At 37.4% G+C, this 27,507-nt stretch overlaps 1 long non-coding RNA gene across 1 annotated transcript in view; it reads left to right on the forward strand.

The window, feature by feature from the left end:
• The window catches only part of LOC105465736 (uncharacterized), a 120,870-nt gene that overhangs the window by 49,891 nt on the left and 43,472 nt on the right, over nucleotides 1–27,507 (forward strand). The gene's annotated exons all lie outside the window — the stretch shown is intronic.

Here is a 27,507-nt window from a genome sequence, read left to right on the forward strand (position 1 = left end):
ATGAGTTCTCATCATTTAGTGTTCACTTATAAGTGAGAACAGGTACTATTTGGTTTTCTCTTCCTGTGTTAGTTTGCTAAGGATAGTAGCCACCAGCTCCATCCATGTTCCTATAAAAGACATGATGATATCGTTCTTTGTTAATGGTTGCATAGTATTCCATGGTATGTATGTAGCATGTTTTCTTTATCCAATTTGTCACTGATGGGCATTTAGGTTGATTCCGTGTGTTTCCTATTGTGAATAGGGCTGCAGTGAACATTTGTGTGCATATGTCTTTATGGTAGAACGATTTATACTCCTTTGGCTATAATGGGATTGTTGGGTGGAATAGGTAGTTCAGCTTTCAACTCTGAGGAATTGCCACACTGCTTTCCACAATGGTTGCACTAATTTACACTCCAACCAACAGTGTATACGTGTTCCCTTTTCTTTGTAACCTCTCCAGCATCTGTTATCTTTTGACTTTTTTATAATAGCCATTTGACTGGTGTAAGATGGCATCTCATTTTAGTTTTGATTTGCATTTCTCTAATGATCAGTGATATTAAGTTTTTTTTTTTTTTGAATATGCTTGTTTGCCACATGCATGTCTTCTTTTGAAAAGTATCTGTTCATGTTCTTTGCCCACTTTTTGATGAGGTTGTTTGTTTTTCTCTTGTAAATTTGTTTAAGTTTCTTATAGATGCTGGATATTAGACATTTGTCAGATGCATGGTTTACAAATAATTTCTCCCATTATGTAGGTTGTCTGTTTACTGTGTTGAGAATTTCTTTTGTGGTGCAGAAGCTCTTAAGTTTAATTAGACCCACTGGTCAATTTTTGCTTTTGTTGTGATTGCTTTTGGTGTCTTTGTTATGAAGTCTTTGCCCATTCCTGCGTCCAGGATGATATTGCTTAGGTTGCTTTCCAGGATCTTTATAATTTGGGGTTTTACATTTAAATCTTTAATTCATCTTGAGTTAATTTTTGTATGTGGTGTAAGAAAGAGTTCCAATTTCAATCTTCTGCATATGGCTAGTCAGTTATCCCAGCACCATTTATGGAATAGGGAGTCTTTATCCCATTGGTTGTTTTTGTCAGTTTTGTTGAAGATTATATAGTTGCAGGTATGTGGCCTTATTTATGGGCTCTCTATTCTGTTCCACTGGTCTATGTGCATGTTTTCGTACCAGTACCACGCTGTTTTTGTTACTGTAGCCCATAGTATAGTTTGAAGTTGGGTAACATGATGCCTCCAGCTTTTTTCCTTTTGCGTAAGATTACCTTAGGTATTTAGGCTCTATTTTCCTTCCACATGAATTTTAAAATAGTTTTTCTAATTCTTTGATGCCGTTGGTAGTTTGATCAGATTAGCATTGAATGTGTAAATTGCTTTGGGCAGTATAGACATTTTAATGACATTGATTCCTCCTATTTGTGAGCATGGGATGTTTTCTGTTCATTTGTGTCTTCTCTGATTTCTTTGAGCACTGCTTTGTAATTCTCATGTAGAGCTCTTTCACTTTCCTGATTACCTGTATTCCTAGGTATTTTATTCTTTTTGTAGCAATTGGGAATGGGATTGCCTTCCTGATTTCACCTTTGGCTTGGCTGTTCGTGGTGTATAGGAATGCTAGTGATTTTTGTGCATTGATTTTGTGTCCTGAAACTTTGCTGAGGTTGGTTCCCAACTGAAGCAGCTTTTGGGCTGAGACTATGGCATTTTCTAGATATGGAATCATGCCATCTGCAAACAAGGATAGTTTGACTTCCTCTCTTCCGATTTGGATGCCCTTTATTTCTTTTTCTTGCTCGATGAGCAGTTATCTATTAATCATGTATTGTTTCCTGTGTGTGATAAGTTGCTTTTTTCCTGCTGCTTTTAATATTTTATTTCCTTGTTTGGGTTTGAACAGTTTGAATATGATGATATGTCTAGGTGTGGATCTCTTTGTGCTTTTTAAAAGTGGGCATCATTGAGGTTCTTGAATCTATGTATTAACATTTTAAAAGAAAATTTAGGAAGTCCCTGTTTATTATTTCTCCAAGTATTTTCCCTACCCTTTTTCTCTCTCTGCTATCCTTCTGGGAATTCCACTACAAATATTTGGTATGCTGACTGTTGTCCCTCAGGTCTCTGAGGCTCTTTTAAATTTTCTTCAATCTTTTCTTTCTCTGTTCTTCAGGGTGGATAATTCCTAATCATCCATAATCAAGTTTACTGATTTTTTCTTATTTTATATCAACTCTGTTTTTTTTAAATAATTTTGATTTTTTTATTGAAATTTATCATTGCAGAATTATTGTCGTTATATCTTCCTTTAAATCTTTAAACAGGGCTTCCTTTAATCCTTTGAATATATTTATAATAGGTGTTTGGACAACTCTGCCAAATCCAACATCTGGGTTCACTCAGAGTTCATTTCTTTCAATTGCATTTTTTTCCCCTGCATATGGGTCACATTTTCTTGTTTCTTTGCATGTTTCATTTTTCTTTGTTTAAAATTAGACATTTTGGGTAATACATTTAAGAAATTTTGGATTATGTTTTTCCCCTTGAGAGTTTTTATTGCTTTTTGTTTCGATTTTCTGAACTGAAAAGGGCTTTTAGCATTTACTGATGGATCTTTGTGTAGGTTGTTGAGTGCTTTCAAAACGTATACATTTTTCCAGTTTATTCTTGCTTTTATTTTCACTAGGCCTTCCCAAATCTTTCATGCATATATGCATAACCTTTCTTTCAACAAAGGATGTATGAAGAGCTTAAGCTTTCTTAGGTCTTTCCTCTATGTTCACACAGACTCCAAATCAGCCAAGAATGTGTGATGAGATTGGTTTTTTGGGGGGTCTCTTCATATTTATGTGTCACCTTAGCTAGAGTTGTATGTAGAGAATACCTTGTCCATGTATGGTTCTCTTATTTCCAGGATCTGCTTGTTAAATTCCAAGCTACTCTTTGGTTCTGCCATCTTCCATTAAGAGCAATCACAACTCAGAATAGCAAGGCTATGTGCTTTTCTTGTTCATTTTCTACCAATTTTACCATTTTTACTAATAGTCCAGCTAGAAATGAATTTTTTGGCTTCAGTTCAAAAATAACCCAGCCCCATCCAGCAGCGAAGTTGCTGGATTTGATAGCCAACTCTGCCTTGGTAGCACCATCCTACCACATGAGCTGTCAAAAGGGGATCAGACCAACAGATCCACATTCTTCTTAGCTAATGGTCTACAGTTTTCCATAAATAAATACTTCTTAATTTGTTTTTAATCTTGCTTGATGATCAGAGCTTTTAGATGATTGTTCTTAACAATTTTGTTTAGTTTTATAATTTTGTTTTTGACAGGATTTGCTGACTTCTTTACCATTGTTAAAAGATCTGCCCATCTGACTTGTTTTTAAAGAGTAACAAACTGCAAAAGCCCCAGCTTAATTTAACTGGAAATTACTAAACTAAGTGTGATTGATTAGAGATGGCCACAGATTTTTTTGTACTTCACCTATCAAGAGGTGGCATCTGCGTTCCTCTTCCCTTTCCCCTCCTCCTTTGGATTTAGGAGGCTCAGTGAAAACTTTGACTTGCAGAATATAGCAAAATAACTCTTAGCCAATTTCTGGCCCAGGGCTTACAAGATTGATCGCTTTTACTTTCTTTTACTTTTTAAATCGAAACATAGCTTCTGTGCTGTGAGGTGGAAGCGACTGTGGAAAATCCTTGTGGAAAGGCATGAGATACCTTGTGGTATCTAAGGTACCAAGATACCTGGCCAATAGCCTCAGCTGAGCACCACCTTGCCAGCCATGTAAGTAAGCCATGTTGGCAGTGCATCTTCCATACCTAGTTGAGCTACCACAATTAATTCAGTCTGTAGCAGAGATGAGACTTTCCTGCCCAAATTGTAAATCTGTGAGCAAAATAAATGATGATTGTTGTTTTAAATCACTAAGTGTCTGGGTGGTTTGTTACATAGCCATAAATAACTGGAACATTAATTTTCTGCCTTTTTGAGGAATGGGAGTTGGGGATTAAAGCTAAGAACAGTTATTATAAAATCCATTTATCATGTACCTAGCAAGTAAGATTTTCATAGCCACAAAATTGAATTGCAAAAATATAACTTATAAAAAGAAAGCTGTGTACATAAAACTTGTTATCTTTTGTAGAAGGTGACTATGGTATCGAGAAATGAAGGAGTTCATCCAGGGGATTGTGGAGTAAAAAGGGAGGACATAATGAGAGAGGAAGGAGAGGAATACAATCAAGTATTTGTTCCAATTTCACTTGCCTGGTTTAGCTTAATAACAGGGGTAGTAGCTGTAAGCACAGGGGTGAGGATTCTTGCTCGGCCATTGGTTTGATACCCTATGAGGAGGGCCCTGGATGGAACGTTTCTCACTAGCACTGGGGCTTAACTAGCAGAGTTAAGAGGCAAACAATAGTAAAAGGCATAATAAAGGAGAAAAAGAAGCTCTAATTTTCACTTAAATGTCATCTCCTTTTTTTTTGAGATGGAGTTTCGCTCTTGTTGCCCAGGCTGGAGTGCCAATGGTGCGATCTTGGCTCACTGCCACCTCCACCTCCCGGGTTCAAGCGATTCTCCTGCCTCAGCCTCCTGAGTAGCTGGGATAGCAGGCATGCACCACTATGCCTGGCTAATTTTGTATTTTTAGTAGAGATGGGGTTTCTCCATGTTGGTCCGGCTGGTCTCGAACTCCCGACCTCAGGTGATCTGCCTGCCTCAGCCTCCCAAAGTGCTGGGATTACAGGCGTGAGTCACCAAGTGTGGCTGTCATCTCCTTTTTTTTCTGCATGACCTGACCACTAAGTTGAGAATGAGTAGGTCACCTCTTAGTCCACAGCAAGACAATACCAGAGGAGAAGTATGAGTGGCCGAACTAGGCCAAAGACCTGATGAATAATATGGTAAAGTGTCAGCAGGGCTGAGAGAGCCTTGGAGACCATGGTCTCCAGAAAGTTGCCTCTGGGCTATGATCAAGCTGAGAGAGAGAGAGAGAGACATCATGAGCGGTTCTTGCTCAAGAGGTCACAGGAAAATTCACACATGGGGCTAGTAATATTTCAAAGGTCATAGGTGCTAAATGACAAGCACAGGGAAAAGCCAGGGGATTCCAAACCCTCCATAGGTCCTGTAAGCCACTTGCCTATTATAATAATGATTTAAGCCATAATGTAGTTGACCAAATTTAATTTATACCCTCCATTTTAGAAAGGACTCGAAGAGGGAGAGTTCAAAAATAAGATAATTTAGATAATTAACCCAATAGATTCTGCACAACTTGAGTGTTTATTAAATCAAATTAAATTGACAACTACTTTGGATTTTGGTAACTTTCCCATCATGTTATCAAGCAGGAGGGAGTTTATGTAGAAGACCAGAACACCTAAAGACGAAAATATAGAAAATACATTTTTTTAGCCAGGCACGGTGGCTCACACCTGTAATCCCAGCACTTTGAGAGGCCAAGGCGGGCGGATCACAAGGTCAGGAGACTGAGACCATCCTGGCTAACACGGTGAAACCCCATCTCTACTAAAAATACAAAAACATTAGGCAGGCGAGGTGGCAGGCGCCTGTAGTCCCAGCTACTCAGGAGGCTGAGGCAGGAGAATGACGTGAACCTGGGAGGCGGAGCTTGCAGTGAGCCGAGATCAACCACTGCAGAGAGAGACTCCATCTCAAAAAAAAAAAGAAAAGAAAAAAGAAAATACATCATATCCCAGTTATGATGAGAGCATATTTGAGGCCCTCCAACATGTATATGGAAAAATTATCTAGCTGACAATTTAGCAGTATTTTATATTCTCCTGGAGGAGTTTCATGAAAAATTAAGTATGGGAAATATTTTCCTTCACATATTCTTTCCCCAACCACAGTTACCACTCCATAAGATCAAGCCTCAGTAGATTGAAGACATAGATAACTTATTTTACTTAGGAAAAGATTAATCGGGCTTCGTCATACTAGTAGTTAAGAGTATAAGCTCTGAGGCCAGAACGTATCAATTAGAATTCTGGCTCTGTCACTTATTAACTAAATGACAAGTCACTTAACCTCTCTGTGTCTCAGTATTCCTCATCTGCAAAATGGATACAATAAAAGTAGGTCTTAATGTTGTGATTATTAAGTTAAAACATTTGAAGTGCCACATACAGTAAGCACTAATTAAGCTTTGCTGATACTATTATTGATTGATTGATTGATTTAAAAACCTGGGCTCATTGAAATTACAGCCTGACTTTTCCAACTCTGAAAGATGATGGAAAGAGTTGAATAAGGAGAACGTGACCAACTTGTGGGTCCCTGAGACTGAGCAAAGCAGAGGGTAGGGAACATGTAAGTGGTAGCCTGTTCATTTCTCCTTGGTGCTGCCAGTTTGATGGCAGGACGGTGCTGTGGATGCAGCAATGGCCTGAGGTCAAATGCTTTAGGACCTAGGCAAAGGTTCTAGGGTCAAGATGCCTATGGCAAGAGCAGAGAATGTGAGCAGCGAAGCTGCCTGCACAGCCCTTGATTATAATGGCTTAAATTGGTGAGACTGATATAGGAGCCTTCCGAACATGAACTGTTTTCTGTTATCTAGGCTGTAAATCTTAGAGTTAGATATAATTTGATTTTATAAACAAGAATACGTAGTTTTTTAAACCTTAATATCTACGAGAAAATTAATAACCATTACTTATAATAATGACGTAAACCATAATGTAGTTGACAAAATTTAATGACGCTTTTAAGAGACCATTGAACTGTGTTCTATGTACTCCTATTTTTAGGCAGATCTCTTAAATACTGTTAATCAATGTTTTCTTCAAAATAGTTGAGAATACAGGTTAAAACATACTGTGACTTATTGTTCTCTTAAAATCAGTTCAGAAGGAAAAAGAAAGAATAAATATTTCCCTCGTTAAGACTGTAAGTGCAGCCCCTGTGCTAAGTCTCTAGAAGATATCTAAGTCTGAAACCAAAATTACCTCTGTGAAGTTGAATAAAAAATCTAACTCAAGAGCTACAGGGAAAATATCATGAGGTAGGAAAAAATTCATGTAAATTTGCAAATTCTTAGTACTAATCGTCTATACTATTGGAAAAGTTCAATCACATGCACATTATACTGCCCCATGCTTTCATTTCCTGTCTGGGAGTGGAAATTATTCTCATCAAACTAAGTCATGTGGGGAACACAGTTCCAGGGAATACAAATCCCTATCCTTATAGCAGAAATTTCTTCCTAATGCGAGAAAAATCTAAGAGAAACAGATTGAGTAAGACATGCTCCCAGCGGACATTGGGAGCACTATGATAACAAGTTAACACTTGCTCTATGAAACTCTAAGAAAATAGTGTACTTATCTTGAAAGATAGAAGAAAAGCCACTAGTTTCTGGAATAGAAATGGCCATTTTTAAGGTAATGAAAGTATAAACTCGACCATTACATTAGTGATGTTGACAATATCCATTTGCAATTATATGATAAGTTGGAAATCCCAATTATGCGCACACACACATACACACACCATACACAAGTGAAAGTTCTCAGGAACTTGGTAATAGTCATGATATCAGCAGTCATTCACCAGGAGCCTAACGCAGGATGCTCCAAGTACCTTTATGAGCCCAGTTTGCACAAAGTAATTGTGATATTTTTAAAAGGAAAAATATAATCCATGTAGGAATGAATGAGGACTATTAGAACATGTCTATCAAAGATTAATATTAACTGAAGATCAAGAGGATAAAGTTTAGTGGGGAAACGTAATGTCACAGAACTTCAGACTGGGTTCTACTATCATGAGCATAAAAAGTTTTGCTTGCGGCCGGGCGCGGTGGCTCAAGCCTGTAATCCCAGCACTTTGGGAGGCCGAGGCGGGCGGATCACGAGGTCAGGAGATAGAGACCATCCTGGCTAACACAATGAAACCCCGTCTCCACTAAAAAAATACAAAAAAATTAGCCGGGCTTGGTGGCGGCGCCTGTAGTCCCAGCTACTCGGGAGGCTGAGGCAGGAGAATGGCGGGAACCCGGGAGGCGGAGCTTGCAGTGAGCCGAGATCGCGCCACTGCACTCCAGCCTGGGCGACAGAGCGAGACTCCGCCTCAAAAAAAAAAAAAAAAAAAAAAAAAAAAAAGTTTTGCTTGCATTGCATAATTGGGCATCTAAGGGGCAACACTCATATAAGTGAAAACTTTGAAAAGAGTGTCTGCATTAAGGAAGACATGTTTCTATCCACTAGGGAGAAATGATCCTCATATAAAGTTATATAAAATTTGGGATGAACTCTCATTCTATTTCATCAAAAAACTAGATGAGAGATAATTATTAATGAATTAAGTTTGGTGAGAAAGGTAGCAAATGGTTTTATATAAAATGGCAAACAGACAAATTATTGATAATGTCATACTGTATATATCATTCTTTATATGTACACTTATTCTTGTGGGACATGAAATTAATATATAGCATCTACAAATTGATATTCAGTTATGCTAAGAAATACTTTTTTTGTAGAGATGTGAAAATAAGTAGAATCCTGTCATTGGTACATTTTTATTTGTTTGGTTCAAAAAAGACTTTGGCCTATAATGCAGATGTCTCTAACTACCTGTTGAAAGTTGTAGTTAGTGCCTAGAAGAAAACAAATAGCCTAAAATAAACCTAAGTATTGAAAATGTCAGCAAATATCATAGCAAGAAACACTACCACAAAGAAACATTCAATACAACAATGCCTGGGTTTTTTTGGTCCTAAAAGTTGATATGAGAACAATGTTTGGTTACCTTGGTTACAGCAAATTCTGCACAATATGCTGTTTGTCTCTGAAGGAAATTTGTGTATGTATGTTATTGTGGGAGGTAGTAGCAAAGAGAAATTGATACATTTTTACAGATTTTTTTCTTCTATTATTAGGTAATTTTTGTGTAAACCTGCTTTCATCGATTAAATAAAAATATACTTATGCAAACATCACTCTTCCGCATAAAACTATCCTTAGGCAATACCTCTACATACTTCTCATTTACCCCCAGACACAGAGACTTCTGCCTAAGGAAAGGAAATAAGGAGTTTGAGGGTCAGCATAAACTTTTTTTTTTTTTTGAGACGGAGTCTCGCTCTGTCGCCCAGGCTGGAGTGCAGTGGCGTGATCTCGGCTCACTGCAAGCTCCGCCTCCCGGGTTCCCGCCATTCTCCTGCCTCAGCCTCCCGAGTAGCTGGGACTACAGGCGCCCGCCACCGCGCCCGGCTAATTTTTTGTATTTTTAGTAGAGACGGGGTTTCACCGTGGTCTCGATCTCCTGACCTTGTGATCCGCCCGCCTCGGCCTCCCAAAGTGCTGGGATTACAGGCGTGAGCCACCGTGCCCGGCCTAGCATAAACTTTAAAAGTAGCAGTATATGATTTTATCCCCAGCTGTGGAATATGAGAATTACAAAAATTGAGCTAGAGAGTTATTTTTTCCTTATATTTCTTCTTGGCCTTGGAAACTGGGAGAAGTGAGTTATTCTTGTAAGACAATAAGGAAAAAATGGAAGTGATGAAATGTAAAAATAAAACAAAACAAAACAAAACCCCCCACAAAACCCTCAGAGTCTAGAATTCTCTTTCTTCCACCACAGCTACTTCTGTTGGAGAAGGAAAACTTTCATTCTGGCTGCATTTGCCAAGAGTGGCTCCATATTGAGGAAGCAGCAAATCAATGCAATGAAAGCATGAGCTGCCAACAGTCTTGTTTCCTTATGCAATTGTTACTCGGGGTTCAATGTCTGGATTCAATTCTCTTCACTATAGAAGGAAGCAGGAAATCTGGTTCCTTTCTTGTCCTGTTTCTCGTATCTCCTCATCTTGAAGGTAGCCTGGTGCAGAAAAATAAAGAGCAGGAATAATTAGCTGTCTTATGTAGTAACAGTTTCCCATTTTTTTCTTTAGTTACAGATTTTTGAATCTTACTGAATTATTATTGCATAATTGGCCACCCCATAAAAGGACTATATACTCCAGCCTCCCTTTCAGCTAGATGTGGCTACATAACCAAGTTTTGAACTATGGGATTTGAACAGCAGAGATGAGTGTAACTTCTGGGTCACACAGTTAAAGGAAATAATTGTGCCCTCTCTGGCTGTTTTCCCTCTTTATCCTGATGAGAACAAAGGCATGATGGCAAGATCTGAAACAATGAACTTGGACCAACAAATGGAAGCCATGCATTAAAGATGGTAGAGCAACAACTTAGAAGAGTCCTGGGCTCCTAGGGTTTGTCAGATCTCCTTCCTTGTCTCCAACTGTAATGTTCAAACTTTTCATGGGGGAGAAATAAACTTCTAACTTTCCTAATGCACTGTTATATTGGGTGTCTCTGTTACAGCAGTGGAACTTTTATATCACCAAAACTTATAAACATCAGAATCAAAGCTTCTCAAACTTTAATGGACATAAGAATCACCTAGAGATCATGTTAAAATGCTAATTCTGATTAAGTAGACATGATGGATACATTTTATGTTACCAACTTGGATAAGCTATTTTGTCCAGTTTTTTTGTCAAACATTAGTCTGGATGTTGTTATGAAGGATTGTAGAAGTGACTAACATAATCAGTTGACTTTAAGTAAGGGAGTTTGCTTTCAGAGATGTGGATGGGTCATTAATGGAACATAATGCACTGCCAATTGAATACCTAGAAAGTAAAAAGCAAAGTTTCCCAGAGAAGACAGAGTCCTTTGTCAATACTGCTACATAGAAATCTTACCTGAGTTTTCAGCCTGCTGGCCTTTTCTGTAAATTTCAGGTTTACCAGCTCCCACAATTGCATGTGCCTGTTCCTTAAAACAAGTCTTTTCTCCTCTCTCTCTCTCTCTCTCTCACACACACACAATATATATACGTGTCTATATATATATATACACACACACGTGTGTGTGTGTGTGAGAAGAGACTTATATTTTTTACTTATACTTTTTTTAATGATTTTGTTTCTTTGGAGAACCCTATTTAATACAGCAGGTATAAAGCAAATCCTGAGAGTTTGCATTTCTAATTAGTTCCCAATGCTGCTGTTCTGAGCAGTATGTTTTGCATAGTAAGATTCTAGAAAACTGGTTTTTAGGAATCGTATGTTTCAGTCTAGACTTTGACAGAAATTTGCTGTGAAACCTCAGGAACGCCATCCAGTATGCAGCTCTCATTTCCTCATCTATGAGATGAGAATGCTGGATTATATGATCCCTGTGACCCTCTCAGGCTCTGATACATGGTAACTCTGTGACCCTGTTGCCAAGAGGCCCAGGTGGGAAGGCAACATGGGGATAGAGGTTGTGGCAAGGCAGACCCCAGAGCTGTACCAAAGTGTGTGGTCATCATGCATGGCTTCTTGGTGCTGTGGCACTGATTTCCTGTGTTGTTACACCCATTGGACATTTGTAAGTTGTATGGGTGGCCATTGAGCTTGTGACATCTTACATCCAACAACTTGACGCCTGAGAAAAGAGACTCAATTCTAGCATGTTAGATTTGGAAGATAAATCTAAGAGCTTGATTTTCTTTCTCACCCAGGAAACTCATTTCCCAGCGCAAAGGACAGGGCAGGTCCAATGACATGAAAAAACCTCTTTGTATCATTACCTTACATACTATACGTATGTGTGTTATAATGACTGTAAAATAATCTTACATATTAGAGAAATATGTCAAGGAACTTACTCATTTAATTCCCAAATTTGGACTGGGATTGGAAAATTTTAGTAATAGCATCACTATTTCATTTATTCTTCAAGAATAATTACAAAGAGTCTTAAAATTACAATCTATCAAAGTTGTGCTTCTATTTGAATGCTTTCATGTGCTGTAAACAAGGCTGTGCTGTAGAATACAGATATTCCTTCCGACAGTAAGATCCGTACGTATTTGTCAGCTTTACTTTCTAAAATCCTAAATTGAAAAAGGACTTTGTTGTTATCCTTTGGCACCACAACCAAATGGAGCTGTAATAATTTTTGAATGGTGAGAATCTGTTTTCATCTATCATACAGAACTTTTAGTCTTAAAACAGATACATTCAAATGTACAATACGATCCAGTAGCCAACAGACAATCTTTACATAGTGGTTGCAATTCCTTCACTCTACTATCGTCTTAATGTCCAATCATAATATGGCATGAAAAACGGGTTTCCTGCATTGTACAAATGCTAATAGATTGTTTACTGATGGTGCTTTGAGTAGCCTTATATCAACAGAATAGCAAAGACTACTCTAGGAACATATCTGCTCTGGGAACATGTATCTATTCATTCAAAGTAAGAGTGTATGTATATCCCACATATCTGAGATAAACAGATTTCTTAACTTTTACCTGAAATGCTGCAGGAGCTTTGTGTTGATTTCAGTGTGACTATATGTATGTAAGTGTGCTTCTGCTATGTCTGTGTACGTGCGCATGTGTGATATGTACACATGGGTTAAGATTGGGAGTTGAAAGAAGAGTCAATTTCTCTTTCTTAGCATGTGAATTTGAATGCAATCAAGAACTTTAATTTATTTTCTTATTTTCTTAGCATCAAGCACTTTTTCTGTCTCCCTCCCTTAAAAAAAATTCCTTGGGGAGTCTTCTAATATATGCTACTCTTTTTTTATGCCTAAAGGACATGGTTGCTTAAAAAAAAAAAAAAAAAAAGCTAGAAAGTGGCAAAGGGATGGAAGACATTTGACCAGAAATAGGAACCTATTGCTGCCTTGGGTGGAAGTATTCTTTCTCAACATTTGGGGTTGAGGACAGAAAAAAAAAATGAGGATATGAGAAAAAAATGAAAAAAAAACTCTGAGTGGACAAAAACCGACACTTATCTTTATTTAAGCCCATTTATTTCTATTTTAAATTGTCCCTGGAAAGAAAAACAGGATGGAAAGGTTAAAAGAGATAGAAACTTGTATCCGTGTATTCTACCCTTTACCTGCCATATTAATATAGACCCACTTGCTGTAAAGGAGGTTGACATAACCTTTTATGAACTATTAATGCTATATCAAAAATCCTGACATTCTTCATTCTACAGAATACAAACAGCACCTTCCATAGTGTGATTGCAAAGCACCGTGGTAGTCTGATTTGTGGTTGTCTGGATGTTTGGTTTTTAAAATTATTTTCATTAACTTTATGAAGTGTCAGGGGTTGAATGACTGTGAAAGAACAAATACATCTAGTTTATCTTTGTTGCATTTCCTCCGGCCTATTTTCATTTGTCGAGGAATGACAATATTCAGGATGTGGCAATTGAAATCAGACTTTGAGAATTTTGGCTCAGCTTGAGATAGCTTATTGTAAAAACACCAGAGTTAGTTGTGTTGTTTTAAACTGGTCAGATCATTGCTAACTGATTTGCACAAGGAATTAACTTCATTTTATGGAAGAATTTGTATTCATCTACTGTTGACTGCCTTATTCCTATCTCAGCATTAGTCTACTCAGAATGTGGGATCAGCTGCATATCTCTGGCCCTCTATCGAACCCTGACAATATAATGGACCTGTTCTGTAGTTAATACATGGTGTCTGGTATGGCTCCAGCAGTTTAACAGATGGATCTCTAGTTAGTCTCTTCTCAAACTCTTCATTAAATATTTATAGAGCCAGATTGAAAATAGGTCCAGCTTTGTGCCTGGAGTATGCACACGGACCTCTGGAGCAGGGAAGATCAACCTGGTCAGTTCAGGGAGGAGAGACAAAATCTTTTCTCCAAAAAGTTGCAGAAGCACACAGTAATTGCCTTACCCATAGTGAGATCACAAGTACTTCAGCAGCATTCTATATAGTAAATAGAATGTTACCTTGAAAATAGGAAGCTGCTGTTAATGTGGGAAGATAAAATTGCCCACCAGGTTCACTAGTAAATCTGAGTATTTGAAGCCAGGATTTATCCCGCCATGAGAAAATGTGGAAATGAATAATGGCACCTTTTACTTAAGTAGTATATATATACATATATGAGGAGTTGCCAGGAGAAAGTGTTAACGAGAAGAGTTCATAAAAAATGAGTAGACTTGGGGATTTAGAAACACTTAAAATATCATTCATTGGACATGTAGAAGAAGGTGTTAAAATGAAAATGCCAAAGTTGTTCCAGTCTTTTACTAAATTGTGGGGTGGAGGAGGCATGGAAAGGGGTGCTGAACTGAGGATATTCCCTTAGGCAGAGAAGAGCCCTGATGATCTCAAAGGGGGCAACCTCTCCAGGTCAAATGCTGCCTGAGATAAGAGCAAAGGTGATGGTTGTTGGTTTGTAGATCTATGAAGGACTCTTGCATTCCAAGATGTGCTGTAGTGCTTCTAGAATAAATGCCAAGACCACAACACTCACACTGTCTTTATGTGTTACGTAATCATCAGGTTGGAGAAGGCTGCAGGCTTTTGGTCCATCTCTTTGTCTTTGGACAGTTTCCTTTGAAATTGTCCCAAAGACTTAGAGATTTATGCAGGGAAATGTCATTGTGCCAGATCATAACCACATACTTAATTTTAGTGCCACAAGATAAATTACTAGCTCCAGATTTTAAAGGTATTTATTTCAGTGGTTCCAGGAAAATTTTCAAGACCTTTTTATTTAAAATTTCAAAGGACAGTGCTAATTTGGCAGTATACGAAACCATGAATATCATTTTCGTTTGGCTAACTTCTTGAGTTAATCAAGTTATAACAATAAATGGACTTATGGCAAATACTCTTTACTATTATAAATACTGAACCTGATGCTTCTCCTTGAGCCAAGAAAGCCAGCAGCTATTCATCCATGCTAAAAGGAATCTTCTTTTGTTTCTAGTTCTGTTGACTTAGCTGTTTGTCATCAAGAATCTGATATGCCCAGGGCACTGTATTAGGAGCCGTAGAAAGATTTTAAAGAAAAATAGATTCTTGAACAGCCCTTGCATTTGGGAGTGTTCATAATCTAGTAGTGCAGGGGGGAGTCGGTAGAGGAGAAGAATCATACATGAAAAGCCTTAAGAACATTTTCATAGAAAACTGAGTTTGGTGTGGCCAAGGGCATATACATAATGAATGAATGATTAGGGGCAGATAGAGTTAATCAAGGTTTTTCTTAGATGTGTTGATTTCCCTAGAGTACTATAAATGTGGGCTGAATTTAGTGTCTGGCATAAGGTAGAAACAAATGAGTATTTACTGTTGATGATGTGTAAGGTAAGATCCCTGAAAATATTCTCCTCTTGGGGTACAATGTCAGCAACCCAGCTCTGGGGCATTGTGGGTCAGAGTAGGTGTTAACTCTGGCTGTTGCTATGGAAATGATTTAAGCAGCTGTGTGTGCAAGGTTAAGAGCCTCATTCAAGCACACCTACAGGAAACGTTATACTTTGGGGGAAGGTCTGGGTCAAACATAAGCAATGTAGCGCTATACCTCAATTGACGGCATAGAGTTCAGAAGGCCCAGGAACAAGGTTGCTCTTGGGACATTTGCAGGTTTTGAGGTTGCCTCACTCTAGGGGTGAGAGTGAGGAGATAGATGCTGCTCTCTCTCTGACTACCAGAGTGGAAATTACAGCAAGACCAGCCATCATGTAGCATCAGGGACATCCTTTCCTTCTACTAAATAGAAGCCACCTCTGAGGATTCCTAGCCATATTTGTTAATCAGAAGAAATGATTGTTTTTGATAACCTAACAATAAGGGTGCTACAAGGGACCTATGCTGAGCCTTGTTTGAAGTCCATTTTTCCAGTCTCTCTAAGGACATCAAATAGCAAGTGAAGCGGTATTATATGGCATTTGTATAATTTCATGTAAATTCTCAGGGGTGGAAGAAATAAAAATAATCACATCTGCCTACACTTGAAATGTGTAAACAGATAATGTAAAGATGCAGAGTATCTCTTAAAGTCTTTAGAAAGAAAAGCAATAGAAACTATGGTCATATTTTGGAATTTGTTCTGGGATTACTTTGGATTTTTATTTGTCTTTTTGTAAACATAGCCTCATTATGGAGGAAGTTTTTGGACCTGGTTTTGAAACAGAGTTAATGTTTGTCTGTTATATAGTAAGAAGACTACTCAACTTTATTGTCCACAAAATCAAAACAAAATAATAAAATTTAAAAGGTGTTTTCTTTTCTTGAGCTGTTAAAACTTATAACTTTTTTTAAAAAAGCACTTTTTTTATTATTTGTGTTTCAGAGTTCGCCAACTAAGACAGACTGAGCTGGGCCATTACGGTTCTCATCAGTTTAGATTTATATGATGCATGCATTGAAATGAACATCTGGACAGTTAGAGAATGCATTTCAATTGAAGGCCCTTGTAGCATATTTTTTCCATATTTAGAGCATTCCTGTGGAAAACAACACAAGTAGGAAAACAACATACAGTAAAAGAGAAATATTTTTAAAAGCAAGAATTATTAGAAATGGGATTATTGAGAATTTTTATTGCACACAATAAGGGTGTAAGTGGGATCATAAAGCACCATGCAGAAATAAAACCATTGACTATTTGGGCTTTATCTCGAATCCAGAGAGCCAATGAACTTGAACTCATATGTGACTTCCAAGGCAACTAGCTGTAACCACAGTTACTACTGTCTCCCAGGCCAAGAGGAGATTTTCAGCCTGGATAAGTATTTCATGGAGACATTTGAGCCAGGTGCTTTATGTAGTAGGATTGGTGATTCAGTGTGTGGCATTTAACAATGTGAGTCAGAATTAAATGAATGTCTTAGTATTATAGTTGGGGAGTTAATGGAAGGGCCATCTCTTGGATGAGTCATTGAGCATAGATCCTGCTCTGAGCCACTTGCTAAAAATTGTGCAATCATTTTCACAAGCAGATAAGATGATAACCTTGATGTTCTGCCCTTTCTAAGTTCAGACGATCAAGCTGCTCATCTCTGTTTCCCCAAAATAGATTTGAGCTATAAAGCCACCTTTCATCTTTATTCATTATTTTTTCCACATGTGTTCTGTGCCTTATTCATTACATGTAAATAATGCAATTATTATATTTTAACTCTTACTATATTCTATTAGAGGTAAACTGCATTTGTTATTTATAGTCTTTCTTTTCTCCAAAAATATTTGAGGCAGCTTATAAAAGACAGAGATATGCTAAAGCTATTCAAGCAAGGGCAAATGAATGTGATTATGGGCTGTGCTAGGTCAAGAGAGAATTTATAGGCTAAAGATAGCTTCTGAAACTGAGCATCAAATTTAGCTTTGAGCTTCCTGAAAATTATTTTCAACATGCATCATTTTGCCTTTTTAATAAATGTCAATGTCTACATTAGTATATTCTATTCTAGAATATAAGCTTACGAGGGAGATGGTACTACTCTTTAGTGTGGTTTGTCAATCAGATGGCAAGTTTATTGAGGATGAGTCAGAACTATAATGTGAGACTGAGTAACTAGGCTTAGAATTCAAAGAAAAGGAGAACCAATCACTTGTTCCTGTCTTCAATGAGGTAACTGGTCAGTTTAATAAAACCAGTCATACATATGGGACGTCTCTCACCATTGAACATATAAGCTAATGAATCTTCACAGAATCCTAATTGGGGGTACAATTGTGGGAAAATATTACCGGTAATCAACATATAGTCTGATATTTGAGCAATTGTAGATGCGAGGCAGACGGCTAGCTTTCAAGGGGAGACTTTCACTCCTATACCTGGCTGCTGTTTGACTGCCCTAGGGCAGCAATCACAGAGACACCATGGGGCAGCCTCTGTTATGATTAGGATAACTGAGGCATGGTCTAATTGGATGTTAGGACTAGGCTTTATTTAACCTATACAATCCTGTATAATCTCAGAATTAAAGAAAAAAGATAAAAGAAAGAAACGAAGGAAGGAAGGAAGGAGGAAGGAAGGAAGGAAAGAAGGAAGGAAGGAAGGAAAGAAGGAAGTAAGAAAAGAAGGAAGGAAGGAAAGAAGGAAGGAAGGAAAGAAGGAAGGAAGCAGGAAAGAAGGGAGGGGAGGAAAAGGTCTGTTGGTCAATTTCATGGACCTCTTACTATGCCAATGTGAAAATCATTTAGCTAAATCTTTTGTGTCATTTTTTATCTTTTCTTAAAACTTTTTTAGGGAGTGATAATTACATACATCTTTCCTGTGTTTTAGGAAGTCATTTTTGAAAGTAGATTAAAAAGTCAGATTGAGATAAATTATTAGGTTTATTGCTGTCAAAGCTGGATTAAAGAGTGGCATAAATATATAGCCATACTAGGCTTTCTATCATTTCTCCCAAGCCAGATGGATTTGAAAGGCCTAGCTGAAGGCCTATTTGAGTCTGTGGAGTAGACATACTTACCCAGATTTGCTGCCTTATCTACCTGCCATGTTTAGGACAGAGAGAGACACGAGTCTTCAGATCCATCTCTAGAAGACAGTCCTGACCCTGATCCAAATGTTCCTACAGTGTGGAAGCAGGAGTTCTAGAAGGTATTGCTTCATAAGAGGACAAATCCAAAAATAGGGAAAGGGAGTGGTTATAACATATGTGTTCTTACAGACCAGTCCCAGATTAGTCATGCTTCCAACTAGGGTGAGGAGTGAATAAGGTGAGCACGGGCCCCAGTGATATGCCACAGGCAGTGAGGGGTTCTCATTTTTCGCTGCCAAGCAGGATTACCTGGGGAGCTAAACACACACTACACACACACACACGCACACACTCATACATACACACCAACACACAGAGACACATACGCACATGCATGCACATGCACACCATAGCACACACACACACCACACACACACATGAACAGATGCACACACATACCACATACAAATGCACATACACAACACACAAGTGCACTCACACAGTAACACACACACAAACACACTCTTGCCTTGGTTTCATATGTGTAGCTAGAGTGACAAACAGAACAGGGAAAGGAAGCTCCTCCCAAACAGATGCCTTTATTAAATTTGTAACAATTGGGTTGGTATCGAATAGAGGTTCAGTTAACATTTCTTGAGTGAGTTACTGCAGAATGTATTGAATATTATCCATAGGTGAGGTTTTCTATATTTAACTCTGCCACACTATAAGAAAAATGGCATTCCCTTCACCTGTGACCTGAGAATTCTTCATTACCAAATCCCATTTTTGAAAGCACGTGCCTTGTTTGATCTCCTCAGGACTTGATGAGGCTGACAAGTGGTCTCCTATGTTTAAAGGGAATTACTCTACCTAAAGACTGGGGATCTATGGGAAAGGGAGAAAGAAAGGCAGAAGGCCCAGCAAGAGAAGAAAATGCTTTGTGTTGTAAGATGTGACTTTCCATCCCAGAATCATCCAGATCTTCACTGAAGTCTACAATGCCCCGGATTACTTCTGTATAAGTAAATTTCTTATGAAAGTTAGTAAAAGGGGTAAGTTCTGCATTCTGGGGTCAAGGGACTAAAATAGCCTTACTTCATCCAGGCAACTGTGGCTGAAATTAGGTTGTGTAAGGATCCTGAATGCAACAGTCAGCACCCCATTGACATGTAACCACAGAATCTATCAACTCTTCTAAAAGCAAATTTTTCAACAGAGACTGTTGATAATGTAACTGATAGATAATGTAACTGATAGATAATGTAACTATCTACCCTACTCAAAACTAGGCTAATTCCTCAAGGGCCTGGTTAGTATGGCATTACATTGGCAATGCAGTAATAAGGCAATAAAGTTATCAGAACTTCCCTTCCAAAATATGACATTTTAATCCCTGAAGCATGAATAGAAATTAAATAATAATCAAACATTTTATTAATTTTTACAAGTTATAATGGATATTCCAATTATTTTGTGTAAATTACATTACCAATTCTAAAAGTTGCATAAATTTTTAAATTTCTGGAAGGAAGAGTGTTATGATTTGACTTGCAAATATTTTTAGCAAACAAAACAAGCTTTAGAAGTTGACAAAAATGGGTATAGAAAGTATACAAATATAAAGTGTTAGTTAGCATACCGGGATAGCTAAATCTTTTGTGAAGCTGAGAGATTTGTGCATGCAAGAAAATACCAATTTAGCTGCTATTGTTTACAAACTTTAAACATGTGTCTCTTCCCTTCAATTGTGCTCCCACCAGTTTAGAATGCCTTCATTTTATCCATCCTTCATTATTAAAAACAAATTCTCTATGGTACTCAAACTCAACTCAATCTCAGCCTTTTAAAATATGCTTCTATTTAAAAAATAACAAAGTTTTTGAAGTGGATTCTAATGGCTTATTGTAGCTTTTCCTAAGCATAAATCACTCAGATACTGTGTTCTCTGAGTTCTTACATGATTCTGAATGTCCTTTTTATTACCTTTGTACTTTCAGACTTGGTTGGATAAACAATTCATGTGACACATTTTCTTTCTCCAGAACTTTGTAGGATTTAACTTCAAATATTGCTGTGAAGAAGTTTCAGGGGATCCCGATTTTGTCTTCTGGTATGTGACATGGGTTTTCTGGAGGTAGTTTGAAAAAAGTCTTTATCTTTGAAGTTCAATAGTAGACCAAGAAATGTTTTGGCTTTAAGGATTTTGTAATAATTTTGCCTGGATTAGAGTGTGTTCTTTTCATTTTTAGTTATTTTTCCCCATCGTCTCAGCAAAATGTTCTTGTTTTATATTCTTTAATATGTTTTTGGTTTCAAGGTTGGCTTTGTTTTTACAGGAATTCAGTTATTGTAAGTGGGCTTATCTCTCTTGAAATGGTCACATTGTCTCCCTTCCTTCCTTCCTTCCTTCCTTCCTTCCTTCCTTCCTTCCTTCCTTCCTTCCTTCCTTCCTTCCTTCCTTCTTTCCTTCCTTCCTTTCCTGTATTCTTTTAGAGGTAAACTGCTGCACTTTTATTTATAACCCATCTTTCCTCCAAAATATTTGAGGCATCTTATAAAAGACAGATATTCTAAAACTATTTAAGCAAGGGCAAATGATGTGATTATGAACTTTGAGTGTTTTGTATTTATTTATTCCTTTTCTCCTTCTTTTGTATGTTTTTCTTCATTCTCTATATTTATCGTGATTATTAAAAAACAATTTAGAGCAGCAAATTTAGTTTAGCTTTGTCTATTGTATTCCTTCTTGCTTAAAATTTATTAATACATTTCATAATATTATTGTCTTGGACGTTAATTTTACTTAATTCTTGATGCTCTTATTAAAATATATTTACATTTTCTTTTTTAAGTTAAAATGATCTTCTTCATATCTATTTTTATAGCATAATGCAATGCATTTATGGAGATGTTTTTTCCTTACTGTGTTATGCTTTTTTCATACATGTTTTTTCTTGACTTTTGCATATTTTATGCTATTTTTTAACTTACCAGTTATTTATTATTTCCCCCTATAATGTCTTTCAATTGTTGGCACTCAGATTGTTTTAGCGTTGCTTATACTTAATGTGAAGTATTTGGTGCAGATAATCTGATTTGCTAATTTTGCTGATAAAATGAGAAAAAAGTTTTTGATTTCTTTTCCACCATGATTGCTATCTACTTTTGTTGCTTCACCTTTGAGCTACAGGTTGACAGTATGGGAGATGAACAGGAGATAAGCTAAGGTTGTGTTGAACATCTTAAATCATGATTTTCTGTAGACATTAGGGTTTGCATATTGTTCCCATAGTGAATCCCTTCAAACTTAACTATCCCTATTTTTTCTTAAGTTCCTCCTTTGCACCCTCCCTCCCAGGAACTATTTTCACTTTTTTTCAGTTAGAAGAAAAAAAGTACAAGAGTCCAATTCAGTTTGCTTCTTCAAAGCTTGGCAGTCAGTGAAAATTATTCGTATATTATCAACTCAACGTTATTACTTTTAGAATGCTGGTGAAAGTTTAGAAGCCAGTTATGTTGCCCACACTGCACTGCTGTATTCTAGAATCTTCTGTTGCTTCATTTTGGTTTCTTTGCTTTTTAATAATGTTTTATAGTTTCAGTTGTGCAGCACTCCTTTTTCGTTGCTGCTGATCACGATTTATTTTATTCTGAATTTTCTTTGTTCGTTTGTGAAGGCATAATGGAAAATGGAAATGATGTGATGTGATGTGGCTTCATTCTTCCATTCGCCATCTTTACCCAAACTTTCAACAATCAGGTTTTACTTTATTATTTACAAACTTATCTAAGGATGTATTTATTTTTAAAATTTCACTTAAGAGCCCTTAGATAAGTCTTATAATTTATTGTCTGCTGAATAAATTAATTTTTCTTTTTTATCTCATATTACAGTGATTAATGTAAGCTACATTTTTATATTCGGGGAGTACTGTGTGTGTGTTTGTTCTGTGTATGTGTTGTTGTTTTGCTGAATTTGATCATGGACCCTCCTATCTCTGTTTTAATAGCTACCCCTTTTCATTTGCTATTTTCATATGCTGATTTCATATCATACTTCATATTCTTATGTTGTGAAGGTTTTCCCATTATCAGGAAGTAATGGAAATTAAAATGTTGTATAGAGACAAGAGATCACGTTTTATTTAATTAAGCAAAAGTAACAATCCAGACTGCACATTGAAAGGCAGAGGGTAGGGGAGAATATTATGGGAAGCCCTAATAGATAAGAGGAATGCTATGGGTTGATTTAAGAAGGAAAAATAAACAAAGTTAAAGTTAGAATGTTTATTTTCAATGGCATTAGTAAATGGAGAAAATTAGTGGAATCAATTCTTTTTTATCATGTGACTCATAAAAAAATATTAGGTTGCCTTGATTTCAGCTTCTTACCTTGTGGCCCTGGTTTGGTTTACACACCTTCATTGTCAGCATTGGCTCTCTATAACAAGCATAACCATTACAGGTGGTCATAGTTGGGATCTGAGCTTTTCTATAGCATCTTTAGTTCTGCACAGCAAGGACCATGCTCACTAGGGGAAGGGCAGAGAAGGGGTGGAGAGGATGTCTATAGGTAGCCAATATACTTTGAGTTTGGATTTGCAATTTCCAATAATAATTATGGAATTGCGGCATGTACGTTACTTGTGCTTTTTCCTTTGTTTTTCTGATGCCTAAGATGGTTGAACACAAGTTTTTCCTGTTGCATAGCTGGTTACATTTTCCACTGAGCCTTGTAGCTCTTGTTTTTGAGAGAAAAAAACACTAGGAAATATGCAAAATCTCCTTGAGTGAATAATGTGAATTGTAGAAAGGATCCACTGACTTCTTTCTCAGCAGTGATTTTCCATCTGAGTGGTTCCTGGGTAGTTAGTGCATAAAGCTATGTTGGTGCTAGCTGGGTGCAAATTGCCTTCATCTGAAGATGCCTGCTTTGTACCATTACCTGCCTACAGCAAAACAGAGCCCCTCCGGTAGAGAAGTCTCTTTAACCAAATACCAAACAAATTAACCTTTTAGCGTGCTCCTAGGAGCCTCTCAAGAGAAGGAACACTTCAGTGACATCACTGATGGCAACGGTTAGCCTAAAAGTAAAATGAAATCATCTGGCCAGGCAGGCCCTGCGGGAGAATCAAGCTTTGTAATTAGATTGAAGGCTCCTAGGAAACGAAGCTCTGTTGCAGGAAGAGCATTTGCAGAAGCTAATTGGGGTAAGCTTTTGCATCAGTGTCGGTGCAACGCATCACTTACAGACTTGAAAATAGCTGTAATGGTGTATGATGATTGAGTCATTCCCTAATTTTAGCAACCTAGGCTGAACATGAATTACATGACGAATGTACGCTTGAGTTTGTCCTATCTGAGACTTCGGACTCCGGGAAGATTCCCGTACACGTACCGGCTAATGTGACGACTGTTTTCTGGGAGTTGCAGGATTGGTACAGCTCTGTGCAAGCAGAGCCTGAGAGTTTTGCTCTGTTGGCTCTGCCCATTTACCTTCATTCTAACCTCCATTCTTACCTTGTCATCTGGTGGGTATCTCCCTGCCTTTACCCTACTTTTTTTTCCCCGAGAGTGGAATCTGTAACTGAACCCAGTAATTGTTCTAAATTATTTCTCTGGTGAATTAGCAAAAAAACCAAATCTAGTTATTAAGCGGATAAGGTGAGGTCACCATCCTCCTTGCTGAAGTGATTCAAACCAGAAACAAACAGGTTGGAGGAGTAAAAAGATGAGCAGATAAGTAATATTATCTTGTCTTACATGTGTCTAACCTTATCCCTAGATAATCACCTTAACTTTGATATACATAGTGGAGTTCTCTTCTGGCACTTTCAAGTATACACCAACCTGAACACTTTATCTTTCATGATTTCCTTAGGTTTTATGTAGTTTTCAGTGTTTGAGTGACAACAGAATGTCAAGGGAAGTCAGCTCCGTGGACCCACTATCTGTGTGACAAAGGCATAGTACTTAAACTCTCTGAGCCTCCCATTCTTCATGTGTAAATGAGAATAGTGGAAGAGCTAGTAAGAGTATGAAGCATGGTATGAAATCATGCATGAAGCTTTATGTTGTAAAGCTGCGTTGTATGTGGCAAAAATTTTTCCATTATCAGTGAAGTAATAGATACTAAAATGTTGTATAGAGACAAGAGATGAGGTTTTATCTAATTAAGCACAAATGATCTAGACTACATATTAAAAGGCAGAGGGTGGGGGAGAGTATTATGGGAAGCCCTAATAGATAAGAGGAATACTAACGCTTGATTTAAGAAGGAAAAATAAACAAAGTTAAGGTCAGACTGTTGATTTTGAATGATATTAGTAAATGAAGAAATTGATGGAATCAGGTAGAAGCACATAATCAGCTCTCATAAGTATTAGCTAGGGTTTTTGGCCAAAGCACAAGGGTGAAGGTATGTGAGAGTTGTTCTTTATTTTGATAGTCATAATTAATGAAAACAGCTAAGATTTTCGAACACTTACTGTATGTCAAGTACTACACGGAGCACATGATGTGGTGATGACATTAAAAACTCACCCCAACCCACTCACGCTCATTTCACAGATTAGGAAACGGAAGCATCTGAGTAACATAGTGAAGATACTAACACAATAAACAATTGTTCATCAAAGAATCACGGAAAGAAGCACTCGGAGCTGGCTCATCTCAGGGAAATGCGTGTAGCGATAATGAGTCATCCATTTTCAACATATCACTATAACTCTCCCAAACCAAAACCCTCCTCTTGAGCTCACATTAAATCTGTTTATTTCTCATATCTGGATTGCTTTTACATTCTGCACCAGCTAATCTCTGGTCCTATTTCAAATCAGAATCTGGATATTATTTACCATCTGCCTCTAAGGGATGCATGTGCCAAGTCCCTTAATTTGCTATAATTGGCAGGTTTTCAGTGTACATAATTTATATCAAAAAAAGCTACCCTGAAAAAGAAGATTAATTAAACCGTTTCTTCTGGGTTCCTAAAAGTGCAGTGGTTTCCAGGAGGATGACTTTAAGGCCTTAAGGTCTTCTGTGTGTATATGCTGTCACAGCTGAGCACATTAAAAATGTATGTTGGGTTGCTCCCTGGTGCCTCTGAGCTGGTCAGAAAGATGTCATTGGCACCTGCGTAACATCACAAATACTCACTGAATTAAGCAGCTCACATTTGCATTGGAGTCTTTTGTTCCAAGCTTTGCAGACACTGGAAACTACTAGACTGCAGTATAATTTATGGATACCTCTGTGTTGGCAATTCTGTCACTGATATGATAGGAAACACTAGAAAAAAATACACCCAGATGTACAGAATTCTAAATAGTGTAAGTGAGAGACCACAACCTGATTCAGACAAGCAGCACATGTGGCTAGGAAATAGACCATTTACAGTTTTTTTCCCCCTTTTTGCCCTTTTTCAGTCATTTGCTAGGCTCGTGGTCCAATATGGAACATCCCCTAGACTTTGTGGAGGCATTCTGGTCCTTGACAGCTTCTGGAAAATGCTTCCTTGTGAGTTTATTTCTTAATCCATGCCTATCTAAACTTGGCAGATTGATTCTCCATTCTAAAAATGGGAACTTCTGTGTTTTCTATCTTTTTCTAGAACTTTTTTTTTTTTTATTTTGAATTACCAGTTTTCAGGGGAATTACACAGCGTAGCACAGGAATGAATGTGAAGTTGCCACATATTTTCTTTATTTTCCTGGAATGCCCATCTTCACATCCTTGGCCAGTTTTTCCCACTTACCTTGCAAATCTTAGCTCAAATGCTGCCATGCTTGCCTTGCCCCATCTTGACCTCCAGGTGGCCTCCTCTGTGCTTCAGAAACTATATCTGAAGCTTCAGAAATTAGTTAAAAAAATGTAGACAGTCTCCTTTCATTGTCTTTTTGAAAGAAGGCCACCTACAGGTTAACTAATATACTTAGGTTACCTCACTGTTTACTGTTAACTACAGATTCCAGACTTTGTAGCATTTGCTTTTGACTTGTAGCTTTTTGCATGGTAGAGCTGCAGATAATTTCTGCCAGGTGGAGCAGAATACTCCAAAGGTTTATGGTCCTGTTGGACAAGAGCCACTTTTTTTATCCACCCATCAATCTCATTCTAAGACGCTCTATGCCCAGCTTATAAAACAACTTTTGATCTGGTCATAACATCTTATTAATTAATGAGTTAAATAAAACATGTTCATATTATATGAGGGTGGGAGTCACAGGTTTGAACTCCAGTAGGGTATAGCACTCTCCACATTCTCCCGGATTGAGTTGTCTCCCTTTGCCACCAAATAAAAGCCCCATGAAGACAGGGACCTTCCCTTGCATGACTTTGGACATTCAGTACTTAGTACCATGTCTGATGCCTGAGTCACTCAATAAGAATGTGTACTATGACTAAATAATTATGTAATTTAATTCTAACTCAATTGGTTTCTGCATCATTGTTCCAGGTCAGTGCAAGACTCTCTATTGCTCAAAGAACAGCTTCTATTTTAGGAGAACTTAGATGTGAAGTCAGAAATGTTCTGAAAGTCTTTCTGCGACTTGATGATTCTATGTAGTGGCCTTAGTCTTAATCCTTCTTTATTAGTCTTTTGCTTTGCACTGTCTTTGGATTAAGAATAGACAAAGTTATTCAATATTCAATATCCACCTAAGCCAGGACACTTTGCAAGGGCAAATAGAAGTTTGAAAGACAGTTTTACTTGTCGTTTTGTTTTGTTTTGTTTTGTTTTTTCAATGTTGTGCCTAGTTGCTGTGGCTAGCTGAAAACACGAGGGAAATCTTTCTCTTTTATTAAGGATAATTTGACCCTTTCAGAGAAAAACAAATTCTAAGTAAAGCAGTTCCATGTCTAAACTGATCTTATCGGCTGCTACTGTATGACATTAGGCTGTAAAAATATTTGCCTAAAAACGTCAATAAACATGCAATTCATTATTATTTGTGTTGAATTATAGATCTGGAGGATCAAACCAGAATCAAAAGGAGTATACAACTTATCTGTAAGATTATATGTATGTATGTATATGCATATATATCTTTATACATATAACCTCAAATATCTAAAGGCAATTTCTGTGCATCGCCTTCTTGTCCTTTTCTTTTTCTTATATACAATACTACAATAATACATTTCCCATTAAAGTACTATTTTAGAAGCCTGATTTTCATTTTGTCTGTATTTG

Source organism: Macaca nemestrina, chromosome 5 (genome assembly GCF_043159975.1).
Source record: "Macaca nemestrina isolate mMacNem1 chromosome 5, mMacNem.hap1, whole genome shotgun sequence".
Lineage (NCBI taxonomy): Eukaryota > Metazoa > Chordata > Mammalia > Primates > Cercopithecidae > Macaca > Macaca nemestrina.